The sequence below is a fragment of the Pleurodeles waltl genome, chromosome 2_2 (assembly GCF_031143425.1).
Source record: "Pleurodeles waltl isolate 20211129_DDA chromosome 2_2, aPleWal1.hap1.20221129, whole genome shotgun sequence".
Taxonomy (NCBI): domain Eukaryota; kingdom Metazoa; phylum Chordata; class Amphibia; order Caudata; family Salamandridae; genus Pleurodeles; species Pleurodeles waltl.
In genome coordinates, this window is record NC_090439.1 from 114414670 (window position 1) to 114429287 (window position 14618).

A 14618-nucleotide genomic window follows, 5' to 3' on the forward strand; every position below is an offset into this window, starting at 1 on the left:
AAACCTAATTCCAAAAGTGAACGTTCTGCTAAAGTTAATTGATGATCAGACAGATTGATGACCGTGAGAGAGTCCCCACCACTCATTTCTTTTTTTACTTGTCTCTTGAAATTGATGATGTAACTCCTACTGTTACTCCTGTTCCTATGGCATTATGTATAAGTGACATTGAGGGTTTATTCACTTTGGCTGACTTGGGGGAAGTTGATGTTTCTGGGATGGATGAACGCGACTTTCTTGAATCTTTGGACCTGGAATTAAACAGACCAGAAGTCACTCCTTTTGAATTGAAATCCAGATTTAAGCCACCTGCCACACATGACTCTATTGACACCTTCCATGAAGTAGTTGTTAAGGAATTGATAGATACATGGCGCAAATTTAAGAAAGGAGATTATGTATCAAATCTGAATCAGGAACAGAAATTAGCTTTAAAAAGCTTGATTGAGGATCGCAGTATTGTAATAAAACCTTCTGATAAGGGTGGGAATGTGGTTTTGTGGGATGTCAAATATTGCATGGAAGCTTAATGATATGGGAAACTATGAAGTGACTACGATGCAGCATTATATCAGATCAATAGATCAATATCATAGCAAATAGTTTGATTGGAGAGACAGGGGATTACTTAATATGGATGAATATAAATTCTTGTTGGTTAAAAAGCCCACTGTACCATGCTTCTATATGTTACCCAAAATCCACAAAAATAATGATAAGCCACCTGGTAGACCTATTATCTCAGCGAATAATAGTCTTTTAGAACGTACGTCTATGTATTTAGATTTTTTCTTTTACCATATGTGATGGCCTTATCATCTTACTGCAGGGATGCCATGGATTTTATATCCAAGATTGAAGGGATTCCCTGGTAGCCACATTACTTGTTGGTTACCTTAGATGTGGAATCCTTATATACTTGTATTCAGCATCATTTGGGGATTCAAGCATGTAGGTACTTTTTCCGTGATAGGCCACTGAGCAGATACGACCATTCAATGATGCTACTAGACATGTTGGACTGCTGTTTAAACAATAATTTTTTCCTGTTCAGGGATACGTGGTATCGCCAACTGGTCGGGACTGCGATGGGGAGTTGCTTTGCCCCAAGTTATATTGGAATTTTTATGGGGTGGTGGGAGGCTACACAGGTATGGAAAGAGGGGAATGAGAGAGGGACTAGACATGTCTTAATGTGGACGAGACATATTGATGATCGTTTTATGATCTGGAAGGGAAGCGACGAGGAATTTCTAGATCATATTTCTGCTATTAATTTAAATTTGAGATTTACCAGGAAGATACATCCAACAAAAATTGAATTTTTGGATGTAATGTTGGAAGTTCAGGATAATACATTACAAACGAAATTATACCGCAAGGATACGGCTGGTAATAGTATCCTGCATGCGAGTAGCCATCACCTCACTAATTTGAAATGGAATATTCCATATTGTGAGTTACTCAGGGCGAGAAGGAATTGTAGCACCCTAGAGGCATATAAGGATGAGGAGAGGAGGATGAAAAGTAGATTGTGAGCCAGGGGTTATCCAGATCGCGTGTTACGCATAGCCGATGAGAAGGTAACTAAAATTAAGAGGGCGTTCTTGTTGATGAAAACTTACAATCAGGAGGAGACAATTCCAGAGACGAGAATGATAACTACTTACAATAATGCCAGTTCGGTAATCAGGAAAGTAATAATGAAACATTGGTATTTAGTTAAGAATGATCCTGTAATGGGAAAGGTGGTAGCTTCTCACCCACAGTTTACATATCGCAAGGCGAAATCCCTGTGTGACATTATGGTCCATAGCTATTTGAATATACAGACTCAGTCACCAATTGGCTGGTTTGGTCAACAGAAGGGTTTTTATAAATGTGGTAGATGTAAAGCTTGCAGTAATAGCAAGAATGTTAAAGTGTACAAAACGGTCTTGGGGGAAATTAGGAAGATTAATAAAGCCATTTCCTGTGTGTCAGATTATTGCATATATGTCTTACAATGCCCTTGCGGGGTGCAATATGTAGGTAATACAATTGGTCCCGTGAAGAAGAGGATCTTGGAGCATTATAGGGCTATTAAAAATGATGATGTATCATACCCAGTTGCTAGACACTGGTCCAAAATGCTTAACCGTGATCCTAATAGTTTGAGATTTTTTGGCATTGATAAAATTGAGAGAAATATTTGTGGAGGAGATAGGGAAAATAATGAGGGTAAGAGAATCAGAGTACATTATACTTTTGGGGACCAAGACACCACGGGAATTGAATGAGGACGAGGATCTTTATGTTCATGTAGGACTAATGTGAAAATGTAAAAAGTAAAAAATATAAGGAGGTGTAACTAAATTTTTGTTAGAGGTTTCATACATAGTAATAGTTTTTCCTTTTGTTTTTTCTGCTCTTCTTTTTTCTGCTTTTCACTGAGAAGTAAATATCATGTAAATATAACATTTATGAGATAAATTGGGAATTGTGAGCTGGATACCAATAAGTATATGGTAGGATCAAAAATGGCTGTATAATAATGAGAGTATTTCTTCTATGTTTATGCAGGGGTAGTTTGAAAAGCCAAGAGGAAATGGGCACTGTTTTTTTCAATATGGCTGTGATGAAGACACGTTAGTGTTGAAATGCGTTGCCATTAAGAAATGTTTGCTGAGTTCAGCTATTAAAAAATGCCTGTTGAATTCATTTTGTAATAAAGCTTTTTTTTGCTTTAAGAAGCTGACACGTTGGGTGTGGCGTTTTTTCTGCTTTAAAAGTATTTGCAGAAATACATTTTTTATACATATATATACATATTGTTTCTTCATTTTTTTTATTACATGAGGCTGGCAAAGTAAATAAGGCTGTCTTCTAGGGAAACCCTAGAAGTAATTGCTGGTCTTAACTGCTCTTTTTACTGTGGAAAATTATCTGTGAATGGATACTATTTGGAAAGAACAACTGCATATAAATAAATCTATACCAAAGTGCTACAGGAACACGATTATCAGCCTCTCAAATAACCAAATTTAAACAAATTGTCACTCCACATCTATTTTGATTCAACAGTACCAATAGTACTACATGGCAGGATTAATTACTGTGTGCAGATGTACAGAATATGTTGCTGGAGTAACTCGCTACACATCATAACGTAAACATGTTAACACACAATACTTTATTACTGGTTAATACCATAGTTGAAAAATTCTAAAAAAAGAAATCTCCCTGCCACAACCCATTGCCTGCCTGTACAATGTACATGTGTAGAAGAATGACTGACAAATGGTGCAAACTTCACTTATATTAACCCCAGTAATTAATAATCCAATGAGTAACATGAGGTTCTGGCCTACTGATGCGAACTGTCGTGCACTATGTATATTTTGTCTGCTTCTACCAGCTATACTAGATGGTACATCTTAGTGCTCACTTTCTCCAACTATTGCCTCATAGGAATAAGTGCACTTTGCTTGTCCATACATAACATTCTAGTGGTGATGCTGGTACACCACTGGAATAGTGGCAAACATGTTTAAGGATGAACCTGCTTTAAGTTCCATTGTGTTATTATGGTGCAATAATTTACTTAACTGCAACCATAGCTCTGCACCTTGTGTCTTCATTATGAGAAATATTGTAGTGTAAAAAGCAAATCCAGGAAGACTATTCGGAAAAAAAAAAAAAATAGGTCTGCAAAAGAAAGAGTGAGGTTGTACCAGCTAAACACTATAGCCCCTCCCCCAAACTCCCCTCACCCTCCCTCTTTAATGCACAAGGTAGCTGCAACAAAGCCTGCACCAGAGCAACCATCTTGGGTTTTTTGGGAACTTGGTGCAATTTATGTGCAGTTTCTCCAGCACAAGGGGAGGGTGGAGAAGAGGTTGGATATGAAAATTACACCCATAATGGTGTCATAATTTGCCTGTTTTTATTACTTATGTAATGTAGCTTTAAGATCAGAGTGGAACACAATACTCTGATAAGAAGATGCTGAATTACCTCAACTCCTGACTTGTACCACTTGTATATATTTGCTTTCACCTCAGATTCAAAGCAGCAATGCCTATATGACGTGTACATTGATTCCCATGTCATAGCACATCAAATGTTCATACTTACAAAGGAGCTCAAGCAGTTCTGTTCTAATAAAATGTGCCTGTGCTTTAGTTTGATTTACTCTTCTACAACAGAGTCTGATAGAGCACAGGCCAATCTTGACATTAAATAGAGGGGTGACAAAATACCAGTTTAATTTAGTTTTTAATGATGAACTCAATGATGTACCGGTGTATGGATAATAGCTGACGTATTACAAATATGGAAAAGGTGAGAAAAACAATTACTACTGATATGGACCTGGTGTACAAACAGTTTAGTTAAACATAAAGGTAGGAAAAATGTTGTACAAAATCAGGAACTGGATTAAACTTTGCACATACCTATTTCGATGGTCAGGTCAAAATAGGTATTCGGCCAGCAATGGTTAAGAAGGAGAGATCTGCCATATCTCCGACACTGTTTTGTTAAGCTTATCACCCTTTCCCACCACCAGGAGACTACCAGCCTACTTGCCATCACACTACATAATAACAAACATTACTATAACCCTCATTCAGCCACATCTCAGACACCCACTAATACAGCTGAAAAGCAGATCCATTTCCTATTCAATCTTTGGTATGTAGCAAATGTATGCACTCAATCTGTGCCCAAATCCTGGTACTGGGGGCGGAGGTGGCAGAGAGAAGATGACTGTTATATGAACCAGGCCAGGCTACACTTGTACCTTGGCCAGGGTCATATGAAAGTCTAATATAGCCTTGAAGTATTGTCAGCTACACTCAAGAGATTCAACTGGTACTTTAAATCATCTTGATAGACTTTGCCCAATTGCCAGATGTAAATGGACAAAGTAACCTATTGGACCATGTTCTCTATCCACTTTCGGAGTCCCCTGGAACTGACAATCTCAAAAAACACATACTTCAATTTCATACATCACAATGCTGGTATAGTTGGCACTGTGATTAGATAATTCACACCTGTTGTTTGCCAACAAAACTGATAAAGATATATTACCTAGTGGTGGACGTCAATAGGTAGTTATAGTTAGGACAATGTTTCCATAGAAATAGTGTTTTTTGACTATATCTTTGGCGAGTCTTCCCAAAACTTTCCAAAAAAGTGTAATGGTGATTCTTGTTGCACATGGAAACTTTTGGGGTGATCTGTCAAGCAGCGGCAGAGAAAAAGAGGGGGGTGGGGGGTGTTGAAAAAAGTTGCATTTCCCATGTTAATTTCCATAAGACCTTTAGACATGTCTACAGCCTGAACCGCGGGACCGAATTACACCACATTTGGCAGAAAGCTAGCTTTTGGTCTGCAGATTGTGCTTTCTCTTATTTGGAGTAAATATGTTCAGTAGTTTTTGAGAAATTAAAGGGAAAACAAATTTGTTTATCTCTGGCCATGGCGACTTTGTGATAATTTCGTAAAAATTTGTGAATGTGAAAAGAAGCGCTGTAATTGGCTGACCGCAACCTGACTGGAGAGTCACGTCAGCCATTTTATTTCACAGGACACAGTCCCCAGTTCTGAAAATTGAGAATGTCATAAGGTGTCAGTGTGAAGGTACCCTGAAACCTAGTGGTGTCATACAGCTGTGTTTTGGGGGCAGATTAAGGGTTAAAAAACAATTTTCGTCACCAAGCGTAATGTTCGTGAAAATTCACGAATTTTCCTGAAGTTTCGCAAATTATTCTCAAAATATTCACAAATATGGAAAAACGTAAAAGAAAAATCACTCATTCATAAACGAATTCATTGACTCACACATGCGTTCAGACTCATGCGCCCACTCAGACACTCATGCAGCCACTTAGACCCACAGTTACAGATATACGTATCTCAAGACACTATAATTTGTGGTCTAAGGTAACTATAGCTAGCGACCCCGCCATGCACAGGTGTGAGAAAGGGCCCCTTTTGACATGGTAGCCCTCCCCTTTTCCCTGGGAATATGATGTGGTTTCAAACTAAGTGCTCTGGGCCCCTGCTAAACAGGTTCCCAGGGCCAGATCTCGTTCCTCAAAACTGTATAATGTATTGGCACTTCAGCCACCTTTCTAGGTCCCTAGCAAATGATACCCTTGGTACCTAGTGCATAGGTACTGAAGAGGGCCCCCCAGGGTTGCTGCGCCAATTGTGCGACGCGGAGAGGCCCTGCACCAGCTTCATGCAGACTGCCAATGCAAGTGCATTACAACGTGTATTTAAAAGTTGCTAACTGGACATGGCACTCACTCCTACCCAGACTGATTCTGACTCTGGGACTCTATCCCTCAGGCCTGAGCACTTATTGCTCAGTACTCTGGCCCCACCCAGGGTGCAATTTTGTGTACTGCTAGGGGGAAATCACAATTCCCCCATGGTCCCATTGCTCCCACCAGCAGGGAGCTGTGGAATGCTGTTCCCTGTGTGCAGGAGGTAATGTTTTTTTCTGGTTTCCTGCCGGCTGGAAAACAGATTAAAAGTCCGCTCCCAGCGAGCAGGAGCAGTTTTCCAGCTCCTGCCCATTAGGAGTAGAGTTATTGTTTGCTCGCTTTGCTGGAGCTGTCAAAACTCATGTCAAGCAACTGGAAACAACTATGACCCAAGGGTGGGCACCAAAGGACATAGGGAGCCAGCCTTGGGGGGGGGGGGGGAGAGGGGGGGGGTTGGGGTTGCAGTCCCCAGGGCCCTTAATAGCTTCAAGAGGATAGCCATGAGCCCCTTCCTTTGCTTTTGTAGGACCAGCCCCAGTGAGCTGGTGATCCCCGGGGCCAAAAAGAGCCTGGGCAGGGGGCCGCCCAGTCCCCCTTCCCACTTAGAAATTTGGCAATGCCCGGGAGGGCGGCTGTGCAGCCCCCTTTCCCCTAATAAATATTTTTGTGAACACGGGGGTAGTAGTCCCCCAGGCACAAATTATGCCCATAAGGTGGTCCTCGCTGCCCCCCCCCCCTTCATTTTAAGGCCCAGCCCAGGGAGGTGGGGGTCCCCAGGGCCATAAATGACCTCCTTCACCACATTTAAGGTCAGCCCCCGGCAAGGAGGCGGTCCCTGGTGCCAAGACTGGCCATGGGGAGGGGGCCTCATGCGCCCTTCCCCAAATTATTTATTTAAAATTGCCCCCGGGACTTAGACCACCCAGGGGCCAAGCTTAAACAAGAAAAAATACTGCAGGGATTTGCGGATCCTCTGATTTTCTCAGTGAAAATTTTTACAAAATGCATTTTTGCACTCGGGGACCCCAGCACAAGGCCTAGGGGGTCAGGGTATTAATATTTTGCTCCCTTCTCTTTTTTAACTTCTGTATTGGGACTCAGCTGACTCCTAGCCACAAAATGGCTGCCAACACTTCCTGGTTGAAGTGTTGGCAGACAATCAAATCTCAACATGAGATCCACATCCCTAGATATCTATATATTTTTCTGTAAATATCTGAAAAACCACTGAACAAATTTACACCAAATAACAAAAAGATCTTAGTGGATTAGGATCTACCTTTCTACCAAATTTGGTGTAATTCCACTCAGCGATTCGGGCGGTACTCATGTGCAAAATCCGTATGGGAAATTATATTCGGGAAAAGGCATTTTGGGCTCTTCCCCTCCCACTTTTTCTTAATTGGCCTATGGTTGATGGGATCACACAGAAACTTTCAAGACAACAGCTGAATTAGCGTACGAGTTTTGAACATTTCGTGAACATTCATCAACAGCGTTAAAGTTATTGCAAAAAACACTTTGTTTATGGGAATTAGGTCCTAACTATAACTACTTATTGGTGACCACCAGTGCAAATTATATATATATATATATATATATATATATATATATATATATATACACACACACACACACACACACGCACACATACACGCACACATACACACACACAAACAGACACACAATTGAAAAAACAAAAAAAACAAGGGACGTTCTAGTTATGCTCACATTTCACATGTACAAAACCATAGAAACTTAGCAGTTATAGTTACCTCAGATAATTATAACTTTTGTCAGCATAACCCACTGCTTATGCCCTCACATATTACATCACTCATGGCATGGTCAGTGACAGCACCAATGACATAAGTGCCTGCAGCCAGGACCTGCGGCCAACCCCTATAACCACCCAATCCCACACTGCGCATGGCGTTTGGGCAAGCACAGTGGTGACTGGCAGCAGGTCTGCATGGCCCCCCCCCCCCCCCCCCAACCCCCTTCAACAGGTTTTGGCCCCAGGGACCACATCCCTGTGGCTCAGCCTAAATATTAACTTTTTTTGGGGGGGGGGGGGGGCTGCGTGGACCCCCTTCCCAGGACTGGTCTCGGGCCAAGGGACCCCATCCCCCGGGGCCCAGCCTAATCATTTATTGGGGGAGGGTGGGGAGAGACAGGGCACCTAGTCACAATATTGGGGGCCATGGTGGAAGCATCAAAGATCTCGCGTCTCAGCCTGCTCCCCACCATCTGTTTGAGTCAGCACTGCTGTCACAGAGAGGGAGCTGCTAAATATCAGCTTCCACAGGAGGCGGATAGCCGGGTGGGACCGCAGGGGGCTTTGCGGCTTCCCCTGTAGCCACCCCCACCCCCCCTTCGGCATAGAAAATGTAATTGCCTTTCGGGACCTGGTCCACCCAGCGGCTTGTAAAAACAAAGCGCAGTAGCCCATACTTAAAAAACAAAAAAACAAAAAAATCTTAAATTTGTGCAGTGAATTGGCAGCCACATTTTTTTTTTTACATGTATGTTTTTTTTTTGCTCTGGAGGTGACCCTCTGGGGACCCCCCCCCAGCACCAGAGCTGAGGGGTCAGGGTGACTCTACCCTGCCACCTTGTATTTTTATTTATTTTTTCACTCTTTGTGGGACTCAGCTGAAGTCAAGTCCCAAGATGGCTGACAACACTTCCTGGTTTGAAGTGTTGACAGCCAATCAGAGCTGTTCATTTCCCTGCACGAGCTTGTCATTATTCGTGAAGTTGTCAAGGAGGATCTGCGGCCCTGGATATACAAATTTATTTTCCATTTAATATCGGCAAATCTACTGGATGGATTTACACCAGATAAGCGAAAGCCAAATTTGGTGTAATTCCTTCCAGCGGTTCGGGTTTTAGTTGTGTTCAAAGGTTCGATAGGAATTAACATGGGAAATGCACAGGTTTTTTTTTTTTTTTTAACATCCCCTCCCCCCCTTTAAGCCAAAGGTACTGGCAAGTCAAAGATGCTTTTTCTGTGGAAACATGGTCCACTAGGTAGTTATAGTTAGGACTATGTTTCCGTACAAAAAGCGTTTTTTGACTTGCCTATATCTTAGGCCAGTTTGAAGAATCTTCACAAAATTTTCCAAACAAGCTGCAACGGTGATTTTTGTTGCCCATGGAAAGTTTCGGGATGATCCATCGAACGGGAGCTGAGAAAAAAGGGAGGGGGGTTTCCCATCTTAATTCACATAGGACCTTTAGACACGACTACAACTCGAACCACTGGCTTTTGCTTATCTGCTATAAATCTGTTCATTAGTTTTGGGGATATCAAAGGAACAATAAATTTATATATCTAGGGCCGTGGGTTCTTCTCAAATAAATTGCAAAAATTCACAAATTTGTGCGAATGCATACACAAATAGAAGAACTGTAATTGGCTGGGCACAATCTGACTAGAAAGTTGCGGCTGCATATTTTATGTTATCGGAGAGGGTCTCCGGGGCTGAAAACAGAAATGATAAGTGGTATAAGGGTTCAGGGGGGAGGTACTCTGACCCCAGGTACGTGATATAAGAGTGTTGGAGGGTCAAATTATGGGTTTAAAATTATTTTTCTTTACCATGTACGATATTCTCGAATATCCTCGCACATTCTTGAATATTCGAGAGTATGCAAGAAAAAAATAAACAGAATTCACAGACTTCTTCACACACAAATTCATTCGATCATACACTCAAACACGCATGCACCCACTCAGACTCAAAGACCCACTTTCAGACACTCATGCACCCACTCGCAGATCCACTGATAGATAGGCCGGCCCTGCGGTCAACCTCCGCTGCACATGGCCATAGGCCACACGTGGCACAGAGTTGGGTGGTTATAAGGGCTTGGATGCAGGGCCTGGCCACACGGGCCACTGCCGCACACGGCTAAAGGTGGGGGTTGGAGTAACATACAGTAAATTAAAATTACAGTATGTAAAAAAAAAAAATATAGAGAATTTCACTGAAAAAATAAATACAAAAATTACAGGGGCGTTATAGTTAGGTTCTGAATTTACTTGTATAAAACCACAGAAATTCAGCAGTTAAAGTTGGCGCCCTTGCCATGCAGTTTTCCTATCGATAATTTTATTGCAAATATTTATATTCACTGAAAAAAAAAAACAAAGGTTACAGGGACGTTATAGTTAAATTCAGATTTGACATGCACAAAACCACTGAAATTCATTGATGTAATTTGAGATGTCATCAGTGATCATGTCATGAGCGATGTAATATGTGAGATCATAAGCAGTGCAATGCGGAGTAAATTATAGTTTGCTCAGGTAATTAACTTCTGAATATCTATGGTTTTGTGTGTGAAAAATCTGAACCTAACTATAACTTCGATGTAGCCTTTGTTTTTTTCAAAGAATTTTAATTTTTCTTTAAATTCTATTTCCTACCCTGTAACCACTGTTTTTTTTCGGTAAATATTTTATACAGCCCCCCTGCCAAACATAAAACATACATGTGCACTGAGGGTAGTGCCCCCATCATGGCTGTCATCTCCCCACTGCCCCCTGCCTTTAAGAATAAAATGATATTAAACATTTTTTATTATTGTTTTATTTGTAAAGGTTTGCAGCTGCTGTCCACCACATCTTGATCTCTAGGCCTGATCGGAGCGTTGCTCTTCTGTGAGATGGCTGAGATTTTCTTTTCAATGAAGTTATTTAAGCACTTGTTTTATGTGACATGGATTTAAAAATGATTTGTTTATTGAGGCAGGCATGTTCCATTTTATCATGGGCTCTAGAGGAGCTGTGGAGTGCCGGGGGAGTGGAGTGATGAGTGAGCATCTTTCTGGCAGTCCAAATAATCTCGGTGAATAAATGCTAGTCCTGCATCGGTTGTTTTACGTGCCCCACAGTTACTGACTGTTCTATGGGTAGCACGGTTCCTCACCCAGACCTGTACCAATGTCATAAAGTTACTTGTAGCATAGCACCATGAAAGATGCTCACATCATGACTGGACACATTGCCATACAGTGCTGCACAAAACAAAGGTGCAGAAAGGGTGCTTCTAGGTGTTACGATATCCTCCAAGTAATGCCACGGTGCAGGGAAGCTGTCCAGGTTAACTCCATCACAGCAGTCCTGTGTGTACGGATACTGTGAAGGAATATGTACTAGGAAAGCAGTGGTATTTAATACCGGTGTCATTTTATCCATACCGGAAGGATGAAACCCTTACCCAGGCGGAGGGGCGCCTATTGTTGCGCCACGGGCAGGAGCTCCCCCCCATCCTCTCCCATCACTAAGACAGAAGTGAGGTGTTGGGGGAACGTTCAGCTGGACTGCGTCATCAGGGAGGAGCAGGGGGAAGGCATCAGGGGAGAATTTAAGCAAGCGGTCCCCCTTAACCAGGTCTCCTTGCCCCCCTCCAGTGCACCCAGGTCATATCGACGTTTTGTCTGGTTATCTTTCCGGCAGGTATGTACAGCGGACGGGTGGGTGCCATTGCACCTAGTACGGAGGCAGTCAGCAACCGCATTCTTCTCTGGGTTACAGGGGGTGGTAGATCCGACCAAGGATCCGAGGTTTAGGAGAGCTATCATGGGTTTGGAGTGCATGACTCCACTTAAAGAGGACAACCTATCGATGTAGCGAGGCTAGCATGCATTGTTGGGATGTTACACCAAATATGCATATCTCCCTATGAGGTTAGGTTGTTCCATTTCACATACTCGCTTGCCTTTTTTGAGGCATTTAGGATTTCTGAGCTAGCAGCATCCTTCACGACTGGTCGGGGCACTGGGATCGAATTGGTTGATGTCATCTTGTCTGGCAGTTATCTCTAGGTGAAGGTCAGGCGATCAAAGACGGACCCACAGGGGAAAGGGACATGTGTCAACCTCAGCCCTGCCCAGGCGCCCCCTAATGCCCGGTGACCCTGGGGCTCAGGAGTTCCTGCAGGTGACAGGCATGGTACAATTTGTGTGTGCTGGTGTGGGCATTCCTCCTTTCGCAGAGCAGCTCAGTATTTTTGTGACTCTGGTCTTGAGAGGGCTCAACTGGAGGCAGGCTTCAAACATCACTGGATGGGTAGTGGGGGGCTTAGGTTGGGGGACCTATTCCACTATCTCCCACGGGCCCTCAAGAAAGGTATGGTGCCTTTCCCCGATATCATTATCTTTCATGCAGGAGGCAATGATATGGTACCCCTAGGTAGGCGAGGCCAAGTGCATTGTGAGAATTGTAGTTCCAAACTTCCAAGGACCATCTCAGAGCCTCTAGACCCTTGGATTTGTGTTTTGGACACTTTTAACCCTTAAGGGGAACTTCGGGAAGAAGTTCCAGAAGTTTGGAGCAACTTTTGAAAAAAGCTCCAAAAGTGGAGCGACTTGACGTTGAATGTCAAGCCGACTACCTTCAACCGCAACCTGGCCTTAATTTCAGGTTCGTTCCGCTGAAAGCTCTGAAGCGCCAGACTTCTAGGATTTGACCGGGGCCTTACAGAAAAGCAATCTGACAACATTACATCGAATTCGCCTTGCTGGAGAGGACTGCACGACGACGACAGAAAAATCCTCCAGAAACATTTCTAAGTTGGAAGATAAAATTCTGACTGAGGCCTCCGGCTCAGTGTATCCGAGCAGGGCTCCATCACTGTCAGCTTCAAAATTGTGACTTAGTCCCAGTCTAGTGTGACCCGATGCTCCCCTTTAGCACTACTGGCTTTTAAGCACTCTAAAGCACATTTCTGTATTTCATCTTTAAAAATTCATATCTCCGGTCTCCTAAATTGGATTTTTGTCACTTTGGTGCCATTTTAAAGATACTAATATTTCCTATTGTTTTACATTGGTGTGGGATTTTCATTCTGTGTTGTGTCTTAATTAAGAACTGTAAAGGTGTTTTTAAATGGTTTACATCCCTGTCTCCCAAGTTAAGCCTTCCTGCTCACAGCCAGCTACCAAGCGGTGAGCCAGGGGCTAATGTATTGAGACCTTGACTGGACCTTAAGTTGGGGTGGTGGCCTTATTGCTAGTGGGAGGTGCAAACACTATCCGGAAAGGAGCCAATCTCAGTTGACAGAGATTCCTTACAGACATTCATGGCAGACACATTTCAACATGAGGACAGGAAAAGCTGTCTTGAAGACATTCCTCAAACGGTAATATCTGACAAAGACAGGAATAAACTTGAGATGTCCATCTCCAAGGAAGCGCCAATAATGCAGTACAAAATCTCAAACTCGAAAATGCTGCTGGCCCAAATGGCCTCTCAGCAGCTGTTTATGAAACCTTCAAGCAGCTACTCTATGACACGCTTACAAAACTGATGTACAAACATGAACTCAAGGAAATCCCAGTTGCCAACTTTCAGAGAGTTATATATTAGCTTGAGTCACAAAATAAACAAATATCTAAACCTTTGTCAGCCATATAGATCTAACCTCAACCCCCTACTTAATCTTGAAGTTAATTGCAAAAGTATAAGTAGCCAGACTAGAGAGACAACGCAAGCTAGGGGTGAACAGTAAACGGCCCAAACAAACAGGATATATATTATGTTAAGAAACGTGATGATACTGCATATAAATAAATAAATAAATAAATAAATAAATAAATAAATAAATAAATAAAATCACAGATGTTGCTGGACGGGGAAACAAAGTAACAGTTTAAAAATCATTACATGCCAAAAAAGCTTCTGGCCAGGTCGAATGGTCCTTTTATGCTGGACATACTTGGTTGAGCTGGACTGAAGAATCACCTTCTATAAGGGATCAGGGCACATTATAAAAATTCAGGAGTGCAAAAAATGTGCAGGCTAAAGTTAACAGATACTCTATATATAAACTCAATATGGAAGGGAGACAAGGCAGGAATGCTTCATGCTCCTTCTGTGGTTTGCATTTGTCTGTCCTTCAACCATTTTTCTAGCGCATTTAAGGCAATACAGTAAAACCATTTGTCAATGACATCCTCCTCACCTTGAACAGCCCAGAGCTCTCAATCCCATCACTACTACTGGAATTAAATCCAGATCTGTAAATTAACGTATGTCAAAAGGTCTGAACCACTATGCCCCCGAAACAATGCCACAAGCATTGCAGACACTTGCACCCTTTAGATGGGTAGAAAGGGAATTGGAATACCTGGGAGCAGTCACAACTAGAACCGTACAGAGCACAATGAGGAGGAACGTAGAGTGTGTATCGCATGGTGTATGCATCAATGTCTATTTGGGGCAATCGCCAAATATTGTGGGTGGGTGAACAACAATGGCAGGGAGGGCTTTTTTTACCTAAAATATTCTGTCTCTTCCAGATAATTTCCCCTGAATATCTCAATGACTGATATAAATAATTTACAGAC

At 42.4% G+C, this 14618-nt stretch overlaps 1 protein-coding gene across 6 annotated transcripts in view; it reads right to left on the reverse strand.

Moving 5' to 3' along the window:
- Positions 1-14618, reverse strand: part of RELCH (RAB11 binding and LisH domain, coiled-coil and HEAT repeat containing) — a 1006576-nt gene that overhangs the window by 416618 nt on the left and 575340 nt on the right. The window lies entirely within an intron of this gene.